Below are 20,180 nucleotides of genomic sequence, written 5' to 3'. Positions count from 1 at the left end.
CTTTGAAACTAATCCGAAACGCGTTTATTCGACACTACTTGGGTCGACTGTTTTTTTATCGATCTCGAATATCAAAGTATAATAATAATGATATAATATATAACCAGCATACCTATAGCCATACTTTAACATACCTATAGAACCTATATAGTAAATAGGTATACATATAATCTATTATATTATATCAGATCGGTAGTAGAAAGCTTCTTTTTTGTGTTACCGCCCGCCGTGGAAGTGAAAACGTTCGTCCGCGTTCACCACCTGTTTAAACGGCCGCGTGAATCGTATGATGATAATTATATAACAATAATAATTACTAATAAATAATAACGATAATAATACTAAAATAAATACGTATCGCTTAATATTACGAAAAAGTACAACGTAAATAAAAAAATGTATGTCGAAAAATATAGGTGAGTATAGAAAAAATAAAATTTAATAACGAGATGTAAAACGACGGGGGAAAATGAAAAAATTAATAACCGTGTACAAAAAAACATCCTCAATAAACCGACGTGTTTCTACATAGAAGATTAATGGCTGCGGCGTCAAGACAATAATGCTCGGCGGATATAGTTGCGTGCTCCGGTTAATGGAATCGTGAACGTTCAGCGTCGTGTACTACAACAATAACAACAACAACAACAATAACAATAACAACGACTTCGAAGACTATACGGTTGGGAGCAGATGTGTCATGGACGTATATAATATACCAGGTAGTAGGTATACCCTTAATAATATAATAGGTAAGGTTAGGTAACCTATACGATATAAACGTAGACCTACGAACTACGGGGCGAACATACGGAATGAGATGCCCGACGGCGACGTCAGTGTGCTTTGTATAATAGTTTTAGACGATATTAATATATTATTATTATTTGCCAAAGAAACGCAAAACACAATAAAGACGGTGGGGCTGCCATGTCCGTGTGACCGTGTATATAATATTATAAGTATATATTATCGTTATTATTATTATTATTATCATTATTATTTTAGTCTTCGTGTCGTCGTAATCGTCGTCGAACAGTGTGCACGACGGCTGCAGCACAGCGTTTAGATGATGCATTTCTGGCGCGCGGCAGCTGCGTCGTCCATGGTATCCTACGACGACGACGACTGTGGCGGCGGCGGCGGCAGCGGTCGCGATCAATGGACGAAACGAAGTTACAACCACACCACCACACGTCCCTCGAGGGACCTTCGCCCGTACAGAACATAATATTATTTTCTCTCCGAAAGGAATACGCCGACGAGTCCTCGTTGCGTTCTTATTGATGAGATGGCGGCCCACCACGCATCTCTACGGATATTATATTTAATGTTGTAATGTGTATTATATATTATATTTTGTATTATGTGTATTTTATCCGACGATGCAGTTGTACCCATATTATATCGTATGACTAGAATGCCATCCCCTCTACGGCCCTACAGCCCTATCGAAAATCGTAAGAACCCATTCATTTTCAAACATCGAGACTTATAATTAATTATAATACGGTTGTAAAATGAAAAACACGATTTAGATTTAAGTGCAGAATTGTAAACTATAATATAAATACTGTAATACTGTCAATAATATACAGACAAGGCATAAGCCGACTATTGTGCACCCCTATAAGGTCTTTATATCTGAGAATAACGATTGCTTGCAAAATTAATTTAATTAAAATGAAGTACAAACACATCGTCGTAAAATTCTTGTAAAAAAATAACAGTAGGTACTTAGTTAATAATTTAAAAAAATTGATTTATAGCTCTTTATTTTTATAAATGTTGAGGGATGTTTCTGCTGTTATTACAGATATTTGCGTTATAAACGTATTCAAAAATTGCAATTAGAACATTTATATTTCAAAGAAAAAAACACAATACTGATGTGATATCGAAAAATGTCGACATTTTTGTACTTACAGATCGACTGTCGTTTTAACATGATATACATTATACATTCAGACGACGACACCGTCGGATAGTACCTATACATTATTCTATATTATCGAAAATAATAGCGCACTATAGATTTTATATTTACCTGGACATTGGATACCTATATATATTATATTTGGTCTATATTGAATAAATTTAAACATCACCGAAGACCTATATGCACTATGCACACATAAAAAACTAAACCATATATGTACCAAACTCGAGACACAATTGATGAACAAGAGTGACGAGATCGACCGATAAAGAGTGGTATTATATTATGTGTAGAGTTCACGTGAAGACAACACAATAAATGTCGAATTACACGTCTTTTCAACTTCTCCGTTAGATAAACCATCTTGGGTTACAAAGCGCTGCATTGTCGGTGTATGGTCGGTAGTTTTAAACGGTATATATTCAAGCTCAAAAGGTACGTATTTCTCACGAATTTTTGGACCGTAGTCCATAGATATTGTAATTTCGGGTCAGGATGGTCTACGTCGGAAAATCTTCAATAATGTACTACACCTGTAACTTGTAAGTGAGATTTTAAGAATTTTTAATTTGATCGCTTTCAGTAGTCGAGTAAATCTGTTATGCAAGCTATGTATACAAATATAATATTTACAATATACCTACAGCAACTGCTGCAGTAACGACGCCATTGAAATGATTGAAATTATACTGGATTTCAGTCTTAAATCAGAAATAATGTTCGGCATGTTCGAAATATAGAGATGTAGACAAGTAGTACCTATTACGCGCAGTATTACAGTGTCAAATTCGTTGAAAATAAACAGAAAATATTTTTTTATTTTTTTCATTTTATTTTATACTTACTCGAAACTACGTTTGAAAATATTACTGCACTGTAAATATTTTTATGTTTATTGATTTTCATTTGTTTTCTAACCAATTTTGAATTTTAAAATTTGAAATTAGGTCACTGGATAATGGCGATTCTTTATTGACCTATGATATATTACATTTAAATACACACTTTATACATTTACATCGATCTTACAAACGATATACTAAATTATTCAGAGATTTCAGAGTGTAAACAAATTATGTTTGCAATTTTTTTTATCATTATTAAATAGTTGATTGTGTTTGTTATCAGTGATATTTTACCACACGTCAATGGCTGAACTAAGTTACCTTAAATCTAATAACCACCTACCGTCTTATAATAATTGAATTTGCCGTCTTTTTATGAATTAGGTAGGAAAATGATCTTTAGTATGCCACTAGTGCCAACAATATTATGTAGATGAGTGGGTACATAATATGTATAACTATTTTTAAATCGAAATAATGAATTATAGAAATTACTGTGATATATTTTTATTTCTTTTCTTGTACAATTTGAATGATTTTCATTGAGTACCTATAATAAACATTTGAAGGTCCTGGTGTGTATGTGAAAAATAAAATAAACTACAAAATATAACTAAGTCCACCACGGACATAAACTATAGTACTATCTAAACACCTATTATTACTGTAGAGTGTAGATAGTTTAATTTCTACAAAATATGTCTTAGGTATTAATTAGTTTAATAAATAATGTATTAGGTCTTCAATTATTATAAAGATATTATATATGTATTGCTATTTGCAAGGAAAAAATGGAATAGGGTCAAATAAAATGTATTAACTATTTAACTTAATTCTTTAACTAAATATAGTATAATGTGTATACGAACTAACGAACTCCCTATTATAAAGCATGAAAAAAATTATAAAAATCGTATACATTGTATTTGTAGGTGGTTAATAATCATAGGTGAAATTTTTAAATTCTTATGTAAATTTATAATGTTATAACTTATAGGCAGGTACAAGTTTGTTTTATTTTTATGAATATTTAAACCATTTTAAAAAACTAGGTGGCTAATAAAGTAATAACGGTAGTCAAGTAGTCATTTATATGGTATACATAACAGGTGCAAAATAATTACATGGCAAGTATTGACAATGGTTATTTTTGAGAGTTCCTGTTGTAAGAAATTAACATTTGAAAAATGTATCAAGTAATTAATGTTAATATGTTGCGTTGTAATAAATACAAAATACAAATTAACGTAATAAATTGATATAGTTATTTGTTTTTGTAATTTTCTATGACATCAACGTATATTATTCAAAATACACAACAAACATTATGGATTTTAATTTTGATAATTGAAAACTGAGATTATTTTATATGTTCGTGTATTGTTAATACTTTTTAATAATTTTGTATTATGACAAAATATAATAACAATTAAACATTTTGTAATGTTTAAAACCGTTCAAATAATAGGAATTCATGTTTAAAACATGTGGGATTCACTGAATATAGTAGGTATAGGGAAGTATTATACCTACCTATATTGATTCAATGAATTTTATTAGGTATTCAATTATTTACTTATAGGTAGCTTTTATTACACGACTTCACTCGTGTTAAAATTAATTCAGTTGAAATATTAAGTAATATAAACACGATTACAGTGATTAATATGATGATTATCGATTTTCAACTGTTCAATATTCTTTCCATATTTTGTATGTAAACACAAAAAACTGGAGACTGATTCGACGAATCTCTAAAGCCAACGTAAATCCAATATCGCTAATGGTATTTGTCTTTATGTGCTTACGTCAAAAATATGTTCAGAATTAAAAAATCAAATCATAAAAGTAATCATTGTAATTGTGTTCATGAGTATTCGATTTTAAAATTGTTTTTTTTTTTTTTTTTTAATATATTATTATAATAATATTATACTATATTATGCCATATTTCTACTAATTATAATAATAGTATAATCTGTAACCAATGGCATCATTTAAATAAATTAAAAAATATTTCATTTTCGTGAGTAAAAAATAATTTCGTGTGTTGGCCACCCTATAACAACTTATAGGGGTTGAAAAAAAACTATAAACGCACTCAGAATGTCAAGGAATCTATAGGTATAATGGTATAACTTTCATTGAAAGCGGTCCAGTAGTTTTTGAGACTATATAAAGGACAAACAGTTAAGGAAACATTTAGTCATATATAATATAATGTATATATATTATGTAGATCAAAATAATTTTTGTAAGAAACTTATTGCACGCATGGCTTTGTTTAAAACAAAAATTGTACTTGATATATTTTTAATTCGATAAAAAAACGGCGTTTATGGCCTCAAATATAATTACATTTTAAATATCTAGTGAATTTTTCTTTTAAATCTGAAACACACATAATGTAATTTTATAATTTATTTAATTTCCCATAACTTTTTCGAAATTATCCATTCTTTGAAAATATCCAATATACATTATAATCTGTTTTAAGTTTACCAATAAATGACAATCTTACGTGGTATACGCTAGATTACCTCTCTCATGGCTGGCCACTGTAGTGTGAGTAGTGACCAATATTGGCTAAGTCGTGAGGACCGCGCGACCGTTTGTAATATGTAGAAACTGCCAATCGTAAAGTATGTAGTCATTGGCACTTTGAGAATTTGTTTTTGCCAGTTATTAGCACCTTACCTGTTTTATAATGACATCAAGTTGTAAAAAATAAATAATAATATGATAACACACAAACATAGATAGTGGCGGCGCGAACCTTTTGAGTCTTTGAAGCAAATTGTACGTAGAGAAACTTATAAGAAACAAAATTACTTGGTGCCAATAATTACACCCGTGACAACAAGTGGGTGCTTTACCTATATAATATTATAGTCGCTTATATTTTACGGTATTTGCGACCAACTGGTATAACCAATAGATATTCTGCGTCGGTCAATTTTTATGGAAACATTCGAGGCGTCCGTCTTCACATTTCTATTACCATTCGTTCCGTTTTCGAGGGTTTTTCCTTTAATTTTTCGAGTCCGCGAAATGCGAGTACGTGTATTATTGTAATAGTGTAGCATTGTGCCGCAGTGCGACGAAATTCGAGAGTGAATCTCGATCTTTATAGGTAACCATCGTCGAACTGTTTTCTTATGAGGGCGTATAATAATTATATATTAGTTTATACTATTAGTATAGGTACTGAATTTCTGCTATGACGAAAAGAGTTGTCTTGATCAGGTTAGAACGGCCGGCACGTCATCAAGTGGTGGTCTGAACTCAAAATTAAATGACTCAATTTCTTACTTAAGTATTTACTGCCGTCACAATATTGTAAACTCTAATACTCTAATATACTTAATTACATTATTTTTTACTTAGAAAAGTAATGAATCGTGATGTAAACAAAATGGACGAAACGAAGCTTAGCATAAACTTTGGTACCACACTACCACTGCCTTCGAACGTGATCATGTCGTTTTGGATGCAATGGTAGTAACTATAGTAAGTAGTAGTCACCTATATCATTCAAACTTTACAAGTTCCTTGTATACAATACATTTCCTATATAGGAATTGATAGTTTTGTGTGCCTTCATGACCGTTAATAAGAAATCAGAATGAAATGTATAAATAATAATTGAATAAATAATGTACCTAAATTATTTATTGTGGTTAATGATTTTACGAGTTATTAACTTATTATATTATGGTTATAACTCGGTAAACAAATCGTGGTTCTGCAGATGGTTCTATCTGATGGTATAACTATATAGGAGCTGTTGGCGTTGAAAGAATTTTTTTTATGAATTCTACATAATACACATTACACACGCGGTTACTAGTTATCGTTAGTTGCATAATTTGTATTGTGGCTTCAGACATTTTACTCTGAACCATTTTGTATATTTTGTAAGAAAATACCAATAAAATGTAACTCATGGGTGTAATAGATTGAAATGTAGCAATTGAAGATTATTTTACGAGAATAGTATTGACGTCATATGCAAAACCTTTGATGTTTTATTTTTTTCTTATTAACCTTCCGAATACTTGATGCGAACTGTTTTCTGAAAACTTTGACGGTTGGAAACTTGGAATTCATGAAGTTCGACTGTAGCCAAAAATTGAAAAAAAAGAGTAAAGAGAGAAACTAGTATAGCAACGGATTCCACCGTGAACTTTTAAAATTCAAAACAAAATTGTGAATAATGTGTGGGTGTTTTATACTTTGTTTACAAGTTGATTTTGTCAAAGAGCAGCATTCTGAAAACTAAAATATCAGGTGTCCAGCCCTTCCGAAAATTAAAATTAAATTGAATAAATGTTTATGAAATAGCTTATAATAGTTATAACTTATAAGTTATAAACGTGTATATTTTACTCGCAATAACTCGAGAGTCCCAGTGAAAAATAAAAACCAAAAAAAATTCTAAACACCTACATAATATGTAAACCTATTATACGTATAAACCATATGTGTCCACAAAAACAGGTTACACTCTACTTAGTTACTTATAATACACACAGTACATTAAATATATATTTTAATACATATTTTTGAATTCTGTTTGCGAGACACAAGACTACCCTAATGGATCATACATTTCTATATGAATCACAATTTTTTAACTCATCTATTTTGCGCACGCGCAACAACCGTTTTCGTGAAGACACGGTTTAGTGTATTATATTTCTTCTGTTCTTCGAACTCTTAGCGTTATAAAATCTTTGCAAATCACTCAATAGCGGACAATATACATCATATATTTTACACGATTTGTCAACACACTGGGGGGAACACGAAGAAAACGATACAAATTTATTCGCGTATAACAATGAGTCGCGAATGCCAGTGCACAATGCTGCGTGCACACTGCACACATATAGAGAGAAGGATGTATAAAGTACTCACTCTCACAGACACACATATGCATTCATATAATGTGTGTATAGATTTTCATCCCTGTGGTATTTCCGGTACCTATATTATGTATATGTATTACATTATTATACGTCTAGACGTATCTGCGTTTTATTCAAACACGTGTATCCGTTATAAACGCACTATACGTTTTAATGCAACGCATCGTTTTATATTTCACGGTGTATTGTCATCGACGGTCTCCTCAGACGATTTACTCACATTATTTCGGTACATATAGGTACAGGAAGAGTAGACCTTGGTGTAGTTGAGTGCGGAATACAATACGAACGCGACACAAAATCATATAGGTGTACGCGCGTGCGCCGTGCAATTTACCGCGCACAGGCACTAAAATGGCATTTTATACTATAATAATAAGTAATATTATTAATGAGCAGAAATTTCTCACCCCGGGTACCGGGCTGTAATATGATCTCACCGTAAGTATATGGATATGTGGTAGACAGGTACACACTTTTATGTTCAAAAACCGTACCTACACTGTAGTTTTCACTTTACAGAGATTGAGAGATTATGTAAACGTCTCATAATAATGCTTTGCATACTTACACGTTATAGTTACAGTTTAATTAAATTTAATATTTAATTCGACGTGCCTTACCTAATCGTTCAATTAAATTTGTGGAGCTCCGACTATAGTCGAATAATAACTTAGCTACCTAACCAGTGCCGCAACTAAGGTTAATAGGGCCGAGGTGCAATACCAAATAATAGGGCCCCTTACTTACCAATATTTTACAACATTTTTTCATGAAAAATATATTTATATATGTAAACGTTAAGTATCCACCACAATTTAAATTTATTTTTAACTAAAAAAATACAAATTTACATTAGATAAAAACATTTACATTACAAAAATAATAACATATTTATAATATTAAAATTACTTTAAAAAATTTTTTTTTCTGCTTTTTTGATTGGCAAAGTCAATAATTAATTTTTCTACATCAAGTTCTTCAGTGCGAGCTCTTTCTATATTTAATATACTTATGTTTGTTAGTTGGTCTTGAGATATCGAGTTTCTTAAATAGTTTTTAATCAGTTTAAGTTTAGAAAATGACCGTTCGGCCGATGCTACAGTCACTGGTAAACTTAAAAATATAATACAAGATGTAACAACTTCACTATACAAAGATGATAGGTCGTTTTCTATTAAATATAAACATAATTCTTTAATTGTTTTCATATCAGTGTTTTTTATAAATTCCTTTAAAGATAGAACTTGACTAGTTAAATCGGAAGTTACGTCAGTTTTGTAAAACTGAATAAAATCATAGCATGATTTTACTATTTCTGCTTCATTTAATTTTATTATATTTGGTGGCAATAAAAAATTTAAAGTATTTGATACTACTTTAAGTCCTTTAAAACGATCTTCGAGTTGAAATAAAGCAGTATCAACTAATGATAAAAAAGTGTCTGCTAGATTTCATAGTTTCATTTTCATCACTAAAAATTATGTCCGAAGGAAAGTTTATTGACGGTTTGCAAGGACCATATGATAGAATTTGTTTTTTCAAATTAGAACTGATTGTGATATTTTGAAAATGTCCTCTATCTGTTGGAAACTCCAACTTTAAATCCAATTCACCAACTAATCATATGCAAATTAAAAAAAAAATTTTTAAATTTCTAGATTAGGTACTATAATAATTTTAACTAATTGATATATTCCTGGTTTATTAAAAATAAACTATTACTGATTCTGCTTTAACTGGTAACATGATTGTTGCAACAGAACATAATATATATTTTATTTATAGAGTATAGACATTAGACACATATTATTATCTATTTTATTTTCTAATTTACTATGTAATAATTTTAAGTCTTTTTCAATTATTTAAAGAGGGCCCCTTTGGGGCCCTCTAAATTCTCTGCTGGGGGTGCAATGCACCCCCTGCACCCCCGGTAGTTGCGGCACTGTACCTAACTTAACCAAACAAACAGCTGTTACATAATAATAAACATAATACCAAACAGTTTTCATGCTGACATTTTAACTTAGGGATTGTAATGTTGCAGTAACGGTAAACACCACTACACCAGCACTCTAAACCAAAAAAACCTATTTTCTGTGTTCCCCGCAGTGTTATTACTTACTACAAATTTGATGGTTACGAATTGTTACATGATGCTTAACGTAATGTCAAACAATTTTCAAGACGAAATGTATAGTGAAGGTAGTAAACGCAACTATTATGTGTAGATATTTACTTAGAATTTTTTTTTATTAAACATTATTAAAAATTATTAAAATCTAAACATCTACATAAACAAATGTACTTATGCTGAATTAAAATACGAATTAAATATTAATATTACTTAATCAAAAATAACACAGACGTTCGTACCCTACCTATTAGTTAATGTATACATCAAAATAGGAAAATTAATTTAATTTAATTCAAATCAAACTTGAAATTTTTACTTTTTATTAGTCTATACAATTACAGTTATTATTTAGAGTTTAGAACATGTGTAAAAATATAGAAATTTTAATTCATTTGTAATTATGTACTAATTAATTAAATTTAAATATTTTTTGCGTGTATAAAAACTAAATTCTAATCGTATTACTATTAGTAGCGTATATTTGTTTGTGACAAGTATGAAGTAAGGTAGCTATATCATTTTAATAAGGATTTTAATATAGTTGTAAATGCCTAATGACAGTAATTTTAGTAAAAAAATAATTAATTAGTGCATTTATTAACCTTTTTTTTCATCTTTGTGCCGCAAAAAAAACTATATAGCTTAAGTAATTTCATACTGGTGGACTGTATTTAATATTTTCCCCCTTTTATCCTTGAAACATTTTGATGACAATTATTTAACCCATATAACTAATACTGAATGTAAGACAAATTTTATTGGATATATTTTTCGTTTGGTATTTTTAAAATAGTAGAATAAAACATGATTTTATCAATTTATTTATTAAGTGTGTGTTGTAAACAAAATTCATGGTAAAATTAATAGAAATATAAAAATTCTTATACATTTTAGATAACTAGACAGAATTATATTTCTACATAATAATATAATAGATGAAATTATGTTATAGATGCATCTATTCATTTACTCATGAGCCCCTCAATAATAGACCGTTGATTCCGGTTATCTTCCCTATTTTTGTTGACATTTTTGTTTTTACCAATATAATAATAAGTGATAAATAATAATATACTGCATAGTAAACGTGTCATAAGTTATTAGTTATTAGTTATTACTGATAAATATAAGCATTAGTGTATGAGCTGTGTTACTGTGTAAAAAACCTTATATTATAGGTATTATATTTAAATGTCAACATTTATATTTTATAGTGAATTAATAAAAACTGAAAACTATATAAAAAAAAATAATAAATTAAGCCAAGATGGCAGTCGATGGTGTTTACATTTACAACATTAATTTGTTTTAATATCGTTTCTCAGGAGCTCATAGGATTAAACTCCACCATTGCGGAAGTTCATTATTATTTATTACTGTATTAGTTATTACTTATTAAATACTTATTATTAGTTTTTTTTCTACTTAATAATAGATTGGGGAGAAAGTAAATTATTTTTCGACAACAATATTATATTAAAATAATTAGGTAGGTAAATATTGTATAATTTGTACCTATCTATATTACGGATTAGAATGATAAATCGAAAATGTTTGCTCCTACGAGACTACATTGTCGTAATCCGATTGATGAAGAGGGGGGGGGATTTGAATTTCTCCCTTGAAATTTTATAGCAGGAGCAAAATATCGTTTAAAGGGGGCCAAGTAAAAGAAAAACAGTGACACAGGTGGTGTTTTTGAGCTTTAATGGATTGTAAGTATATTACAACATATTTTTTTTTAAAGCATTACCTATACCTAAATATTATTTTTCTAATTCCATTTCATGTAACTAATTATTAGCAATTAAAATATTTATATTTCAATGTCAGGTAAATCTTTCAAGTTATACTCATTATAATATGGATGTATATTATAATTGTATTAATTTAATTTATTAATAGTATATTAATAAACTAATTTAATATCTTATATTTTCACAAATTTTATAACTCTACAAAACTTTGAGGACAGCTGCATATTATGGTGCCCAATTATTTGAGGTATTTATGGGGGTCATCTCCTCGGTCCTCCCACGATATATCTTTAGACACAAAAAGTTAGAAATTCCCCACTCGGCGCAAAAAAAACCATACTTACTCGAAGTTACGCCGCCGATTACGAGCATTCGGCGAGTAACAACAAACTTCAGTCTACAATATTAATTTAATTTGCTCAGGTACATAATATTGCTTAGTGACGTAGTGTTTATTATTTGCTCTTCCATGTAGTACAAAGTCGCGGCCGTTCCGGTCATATTTTAATAGCTTATAGCGTGTCTATTGTTTTCTAAACGACTTGACCATAAAACTACCCCCCGTCTTCGATTTACACACTACTGCACAGTCGTTTGGCGTGTGGTATACGCATTTTATGGTATAGTTCATCTGAACACTCGACGACGTATTATTATTGTTATTATTGGCATCATTACTATATATGCTGTACGCGATGACGTATTGTCTGTATAGTATGTAAGCTGCAATAAGTACTAACTAAGCTGTCTGCGAGTCTGCGTGAGCTGCGCTGCGGCCGAACGGTTGCAAATTTTAAGCAACCCCCATAAATCGTCGCGTGAAACAAACAAATTTGTTTTATTGTTTTCGGCCTTTCGATGGTGGTGGGGGGGGGGGGGCATTACGGGACGTAAAAAGAAATCAAGCGACATTTTTAGCGTTGCGCAAGCCAAACCAAAAGCAAGCTCAATAAAGTATATTATTGTACTACTACAATACCCGGGACAATAAATAATATTTTCCGTCTGCGCCAGAAGTGGAAAAAACAAATAATAACTGTGGAAATGTTCGATAAAAATAATAATAATTGCATCGCTATTGTGTAATGTGTATATTATATTGTATAATAATATTTATAAATTATAATTGGCTAAAACCGTGAGCGTGCTCGTTTATATTGAACGGGCGTCTCGTAAATGTTTTTCGATGTTCCTGGATAATGGCTTGACATTGTGACATAATATTATATTATTTAAATGATTTCGGTGATTACTTATTATTTATTGCTTACTACTTGTTAGTATAGGATTTAAGCTACCAACGTAATACGGAGTGTACGGACAATATAACATTATAAATAAATAAATAAATATTATACAACATAATAATAGTATAATTATAAATTAACCTATAGGTTATCTGGCTATATAATACAGGAAACGTGATATTTTTGGATTAATTATTTTTAAACCGCGAGCTGTGATGTATAAACCAATAAAGCTCACCAACGAGATCGTGTTATTTTCCTTTTAACATTATTCAGGAATCGGTAAACATCTTTGCTTTTCATATTTCATTATTAATATTTAATAGCTAATAGCTATCAGCTACTCATGTAATTAGTTTATTAACATTTACAGCTTTATTTTTTTTTAATTCTAAAAATCAGTGACACCAACCCGTTGAATGAACTAATAATATATTATAAAAGTGGTTAAAATCATTTAATTTCAAAAATAAAATTATCGATTTATTTTTCTTTTTTCTAAATATAAAGTAACTTCTTACTGCATGCCTGTAACGTTATACGAGTACACAACATTCGACGACTTGATCTACAGCCCGAAAACACATTTCAGCAACATATATGAATTATTCGTGTAAATAATTAAATAATAACTGTACTCAAATTTACTCAGATAAGACATAATATTATATTATTTTAAATAACGCACATAAGCTATTATAATATTATTGAAATTCTTTATAGTAGTTTATACCTGTGAGCTGGTAGTTGGTATAACGACGCGATCAATACACGTGTCTGTCGGAGACTGTCACCTGCGTTCTCAAAAATCGTTAGATCTAAAATAAACAAATATTATATAATTAATGTACCTATATAAAATTATAAAATATAAACGATAACGCGATGATTTAATTGTTTCTGACTCGTTTCGTCCACAGTCCCCCAAGCATAACATTTTATTGGAATTTAAATTTATTTTTCTTTCCCGATTTTGTGAATCAATTATTTATGCCATTATGTTAATCAAAGTTGAGTATAGAATCTAATTAATTAACATAATAAATTAAATTATGCCATATGAACATAATATATTATATTTTATAATTGAATCAGAAAACAAGACGCATGTCTAGCCCGTGCCCCGTGCATAGGTATTGTGAAATACGGAAAGCCTTAAAAAAAATTGCTTATAATTGACTATTTAAATTGCAAGTTTTCTCTGTGAATTTCTAAACAACAGACGCTCGTGTTCCTACAATACTTACCGGAATTTATGTCAGGCGTGGCTGTGAACTGAGAAATGTACACCCACGTGGCGTAAAATGTCACTTAAGACAAACGCCGGTCACCGGGTTGCAGATAAATTGTTCGTACACGTCGTTACGTCGACTAAACATTATGACATAATACGAGCCTATGTATACAGAGTGCACGTTGTGCGAAAAATGTAGAATAGTATTTTAAATTGTTTTCGAGACGGTCGTGCGCAATGTACAAGCAAACAATTATTGTGTTTTTAAACAGTCAAATAAATTACGACTATTCGACTTTTTTTGGTGTTTTTTTTTTTTTTTTGATAAAATCTTGCTCAGCTGTATATTTTCCACGGTATTAACTTAACCAAAAAAACATCCAGCCGTTGTGTTTCTAATGGAAATTTTATTAAAAGTAATTATTTGAAACAAAACATTTTCCGATCAATTTTTAAATTTCATCAGTCACGGATTTCGGTATATCCTATCAATAATCGATAAGGTTACATGCTGCAAGACAATGTAATATTAATAGGTCTGCCTAACAATATTTAATGTGTAGGTAGCCAAAATGCCAACACTTTTTTTCACATGATTTTACATTACATTTTCATTATACCTAGCTGTCACATATGATTTGGATTCGTGACCCACATACTCGTTTCCTCGATAAACTACCGTGGTTAATACTCTACGGAAAAGTCAGATCAATTTTCCTTCAAATGGTAAATTCTAGATTCTCGAGACAGAAATGTGCGTTACAGGAATTCGGCTTATACTTTATATTGGTAGTCGTATACGCCCTTCTTTTAAAGTTTCATATTATTGTGTTTTACGGTTTAAGTTTAGTTGAGCAAGCAGACCTACTTACATTATAATTTATTTTGTCTTGTACATTGTACAAAATTGTTTTAAAATAATAGAACTCAGTCGCCGCGGTAGTCGCAATAACAGAATCGAGTTTACCAGCAAATCGTGTGTGGGGACCGTAGTATTTCATCTTATTATCATCTCAGCGAAACACCCCAGACGTGTTGCCTTGGAGATGTTGAGACTTGAGGAAGAGGAGGTACGACACATACTTCCGAAATGTCGACGTGAACTTGCTAATATTACTATTTAAACTGCGTATATATAAGATGAACACCGCCGTACTCGTTAGTGGTTTTCTTCGCACAGTTCTGTAGCCGAATAATAAAAATAAACTTTTGTTGTTTCGTGGGCTCGATCTCCACACCTTTGGGGAACTTTTTGCTGTACACACAACACATCAAATTTAATTGTCTAAAAGTTAAGTATACTCGTTCTTATTTCATCCCATTATTATGTTATTTGGACTTGAACATTAGTTATTGTAATTCATTATTTACTGTTATTATATTTATCATTGTATATAATAGTATATAATTACATATAATATGAAGTTTGAAAAAAAATTAACATTTCAGCGATAAAATAATTACAAGTTATCACCTTAATATTATGTGATATTAAACAAAATTTTACATTTTTACATACTTGTATAAGTGCAAGTGTACACATAACTAATCTATGCATAAAAGGTTATTAGTGATTCCTTATTTATATCATAGGAAATATAATTATTAGACACTAGCGAACTTAATTGTCTTAATTAGATTAAATTAAGTTACTCAATCGAGATGGTGCGGTAACTCAGAAGTACTTAATTAATTTAAATCTTATGTTATTTTTACTTCTGCGCCTTAATCAAATTATTAATTTGTCTTACGTAATTTCATATTAATTATTATTAATACAAACATTATACATATGATAAATTTGGACGTGCATAAGCTTCAGATTGTTTTTCATTGATTTACTAGTCAAAAATAACAGTTATAAATTCGGATAAACCTTAAAATTCAAGAACCTTTACTTAATTTATAATTTAATAATTTCATGGTTTCATAAATAACACTTAGTTATACGTCCGAAGATAAATTTTATGAGCAATTATTTGTTTTAAATGTCAATAGGTAGTTATTGTTTTACAGTTATATTTAATAAGTTGGTTGATTACGGTATTCGTATTATTATAATATGTAAATAAGTAAAATGCTTATGTGGAATTATTGTTTATTCGAATATTCACATATTATATAGGTGATAAAATATTTTCCATACATATAATCTTGTGATTTTTATTAGGTGCTCGAATATTTTAATCTAATTTTAATTTCGCACATCAATTATCTATTAGTAATTTGGAAAAAAATAAACATTATATTTGAACTGAAAATAATAATTTTTGTTATTTGTCGCACACGTGCTTATTATTTTTACAGTAGTGAAGAGTGTAGACTCGAATAAAATATACTGTACTTATACTATATATTGTACACGATAGTTGGGCGTGGATGGATCATTTTGATTTTATTATTTATTATTTAGCGATTCTTCAGTCACATTAGCGCTGTAGAATTTACAGTTGTCCAAATCATTTTATAGCTAACCTATATAAATACTATGTTCAACCATAAACGTTCGTTCATATAGATCAAACTTCAAAGTTCGTGGTTTCATACCTATTGGTAATTACATATTTTATTTTATAACACAGAAATAATGGTGGGGACAATGTGACATGTAAAATATAACAATAACTTTAGACGATTTCAGTAGTTTTACGGTAAAATAAAAAAATAGTATTGCACATTTGCAATTTGCACATTTCCTATTGTAGAAACGGGGCCAAGGGATAAGAGTGGCTAGTCGGGTGGTACTTTTGTGGTAAAAAATGACCGAAACACAATACATCGATCGATGACGAATAATCATAAACATGTTTATTCTCTACGTATAAACTGGAGATGATAGTTGCAATTATAGGCGTCAATTTAAAACTTAAAAGCCGATGGGAAGTTTGAATAACTTATATTAGTATGCGTGCAACTAAAGTCGATTCGTACTTCGGTTTCAATGACTGTACCCCGTGGGCACAGCAATGGATATAATAATATAATTCGCAAGGTGCAACAGCAACGTAAAAGTTCGTCGATAGTAAAAATCGATTTACGCAGTCGCCGAATCAAATTATTACACCTACCGTTTTTGATGAATTTTAAAGCCGCGCTCGTACTATACATATTACATGTGATATTCATAATTAAGCATTCGCGAGTTAAGTTTACCTGGTAAGACTTGGGGATATCCCCGATTGCGATTCGGTGGAATACCACCTATAAATAAGGCTATAATACAGGAAATGACGACGTGTGCAGTATGATATTAATGGGTCAATCGCTAATAATAATTATTATTAAACGATTCACCGGATATCTTACGATCGAGAAATGCCTATAAATACATTCGCGCAGTTCGTTTTGTCGTGTATACCGAGAAAAACGACTGTAGTTGTGCAGCACTCGTGCATAATACGTTGCTGTACGACTGCAGTGTCCACACGATATAATACTAACATTTATACCATAGATTAAATAAACACTGTGTTGTTTAATCTATGATTATACGTAGGTACTACACACTATACACTACTACTTCAGCAAAGGATTATATTCCTGCGTTTGACAATCGTCGTCAGTGCGACCGTGTGAGGGCGGTCTTTGGACTGTATATAAACGACTGCGCATAGTACGTACAATTATAAATTATAATATTATAATATTTATTATGATATACATTTTGTATTGATCATTTAAAACATCAACAACAAAGGTCGTTTAAATTTTACAAGACGGTTGCATTTTTACATTATAGGACGATTACGTCGTCACGAATAACAATTTTTGTTTTCAAATTAATTATGATTATAATATAAAGATCCGTTTTTCTCGAGAAATTGATATTTTCCGTGTTTGTACCTAAAGTAAGCTGCGTCTAAATTGGTGGGATTTGGTATTTCCTGAATTCACTCTTACATTATAATATTATCATCATGTGTCGCGACTGTCAGTTTTCGGGGAACGGTTCGATCGATCGATCGGCATGCTGTGCAGTTCTCACGAATAAACGAGGCATTCGATTCTCACCCGATCGTCGTTCCGAACCAAATGAAAACAATAATAACAACAAACGTTCGAAATTCGCAAACAAGCCGACGCCGCGTGTACGGCCGATCGAGTGTTATTGCGGTTTCTCATAATATGTATCACGTGCTTCGTCTCGTCTCGTCCGTCCTCCCGTGGACCCGACGACTCTTTTTCTCATGGCAAATTTTTAATTCTCTAGCGAAAAGGGTTCACCTGTCCTGCTGCTGCGACCTTTTTTGAGCGACCCGGTCTCGCGTATTATTTGGGTATAAATTTAATAATAATAACAATATTGTAATATCACGAACGCCTCTATCACTCATCATACGTCCGCATCGTCTTCCGTCTCGCGGGACACCTGCGCGACGCTCTTATACATGCGCCTCTAATAGTATATAATATAATATCCGTGTGTTGTACAGGTACTGCATAATATAATATACGAAAGCGCGTGGGAATCGTCGTCGGGTGAGTAACACACTGGCGCTATGAAAAGATGGGCTGTTTCTCACGTACACACACACACACACAATAAATAGATACAATATAATAATAATAATATAATGTGTATCGCACAGGTAAAGGGTAGCAGGCGCAGGTATAATATTATGCGTGCAGCAGCGGCGATACACACACGGTCGTGTGATTTTTTTTTCGGTCGGACACCGCGACTGAGAAAACAGTGGCCCGAGTGCGTATACCGCGTATACCTAATACCTATATATATTGTATAGGTTCCCTCGAGCCGGTAGCACGTCGTATTATGTGTGTGTGTGTGTGTGTGTGTGTGTGTGTGTGTGTGTGTGTGTGTGTGTGTGTGTACAATCGCTGCTGCCGTGCACAGGTAATACAACGACGACCCGCCACCCGGCATACGTATTATATAAATCCGATCGATATCCGGGCGGTGCGCCAGCAGCATCCGGCGGCGGCGGCGGCGGCGGCGGCGGTGGAGCCCCACAGACGACCAGACGGCGGCCGACCCTTCTGTCGGGGCAACGTTCTCATACATTATTGTACGCACACGCACGCACCGATACGGCCCGACGAGGGACTTTTACCTTTTTATTTTCTTCGCTTTCCCATTACACCCCCGTCGTCCCCGCATTCGCCTCGATGATATGCGTGCGTGAGCGCTTTCTGTATACATAGACGGTATACAATACGAGCGGTATACCCGTCATACTGTCCTTCTGGTCTTTCCCCTGACTTTTGTATTATTATGTAAATCGACGACGTCGTCGCACACCCGCCGAAAGGCGAAAGGCCGCAGGTTTTGATCGCGAACCCTGAGAAAATTTCGGGCCGACCGCTCCGCCACGGCGTACCTATTATTACGCACGGAAAACTCGAATATATATTCCACGCGCTTATCGATGTGGCACTCGGTTATAATAGTAACAATAATAATAAACAATATAAAATATATTCTTTTATTTTTCACACCGCACACAGAATATCATAATACATATAGTAGGATCGCCGAAGAAATAACAAAGTACCGATCGAATCTCGTTTTCTCAGGATTTATATTTGATGTGGTTTTCAATGTGTTACTGTCGTGGTGGTCTCCCCTGGCGAGTGTAGCTCATAAAATATGTATGTAAAGAAACACAACACAAAACATGATTTTCTGTAGGTACATCAATAAGCATTTCTCGATATCTGAAATATTTTTATGATTTTATTTGTATTTTGTGTACTACAACTACAGCAGCAGACACGGATTTATTGTGGCGATTATGAACGATAATGTTATCCAACGCTAAATCATTGCTGATGGCTTTCTAAGATTTTATCGATATGATGAAAAGGTGTTCTCGTATTTTACGAGTTACGAGTTATTTTACTGTTGTCATTTACCATTCGATATTAGAATCTAGGACGTTTCCCCCTCCCCCCCCCCTTGCCGTTTCGCCCTGCATACAATGGACGAAATATTTGAAATATTTGAAATATTTGACTAGCTTGGCCCCTTAAGCCCCCCTATTTTCATATATGCTACGAGTACTAAGTTCAATACTAGGACGTAGCCCTATATCTTATGTTTCAAAAAAGTTGAAAGGATAAAATCAA

This window comes from Myzus persicae, unplaced genomic scaffold (assembly GCF_001856785.1).
Source record: "Myzus persicae strain clone G006 unplaced genomic scaffold, MPER_G0061.0, whole genome shotgun sequence".
NCBI lineage: Eukaryota > Metazoa > Arthropoda > Insecta > Hemiptera > Aphididae > Myzus > Myzus persicae.
Note: the sequence above shows the minus strand (reverse complement) of the source record.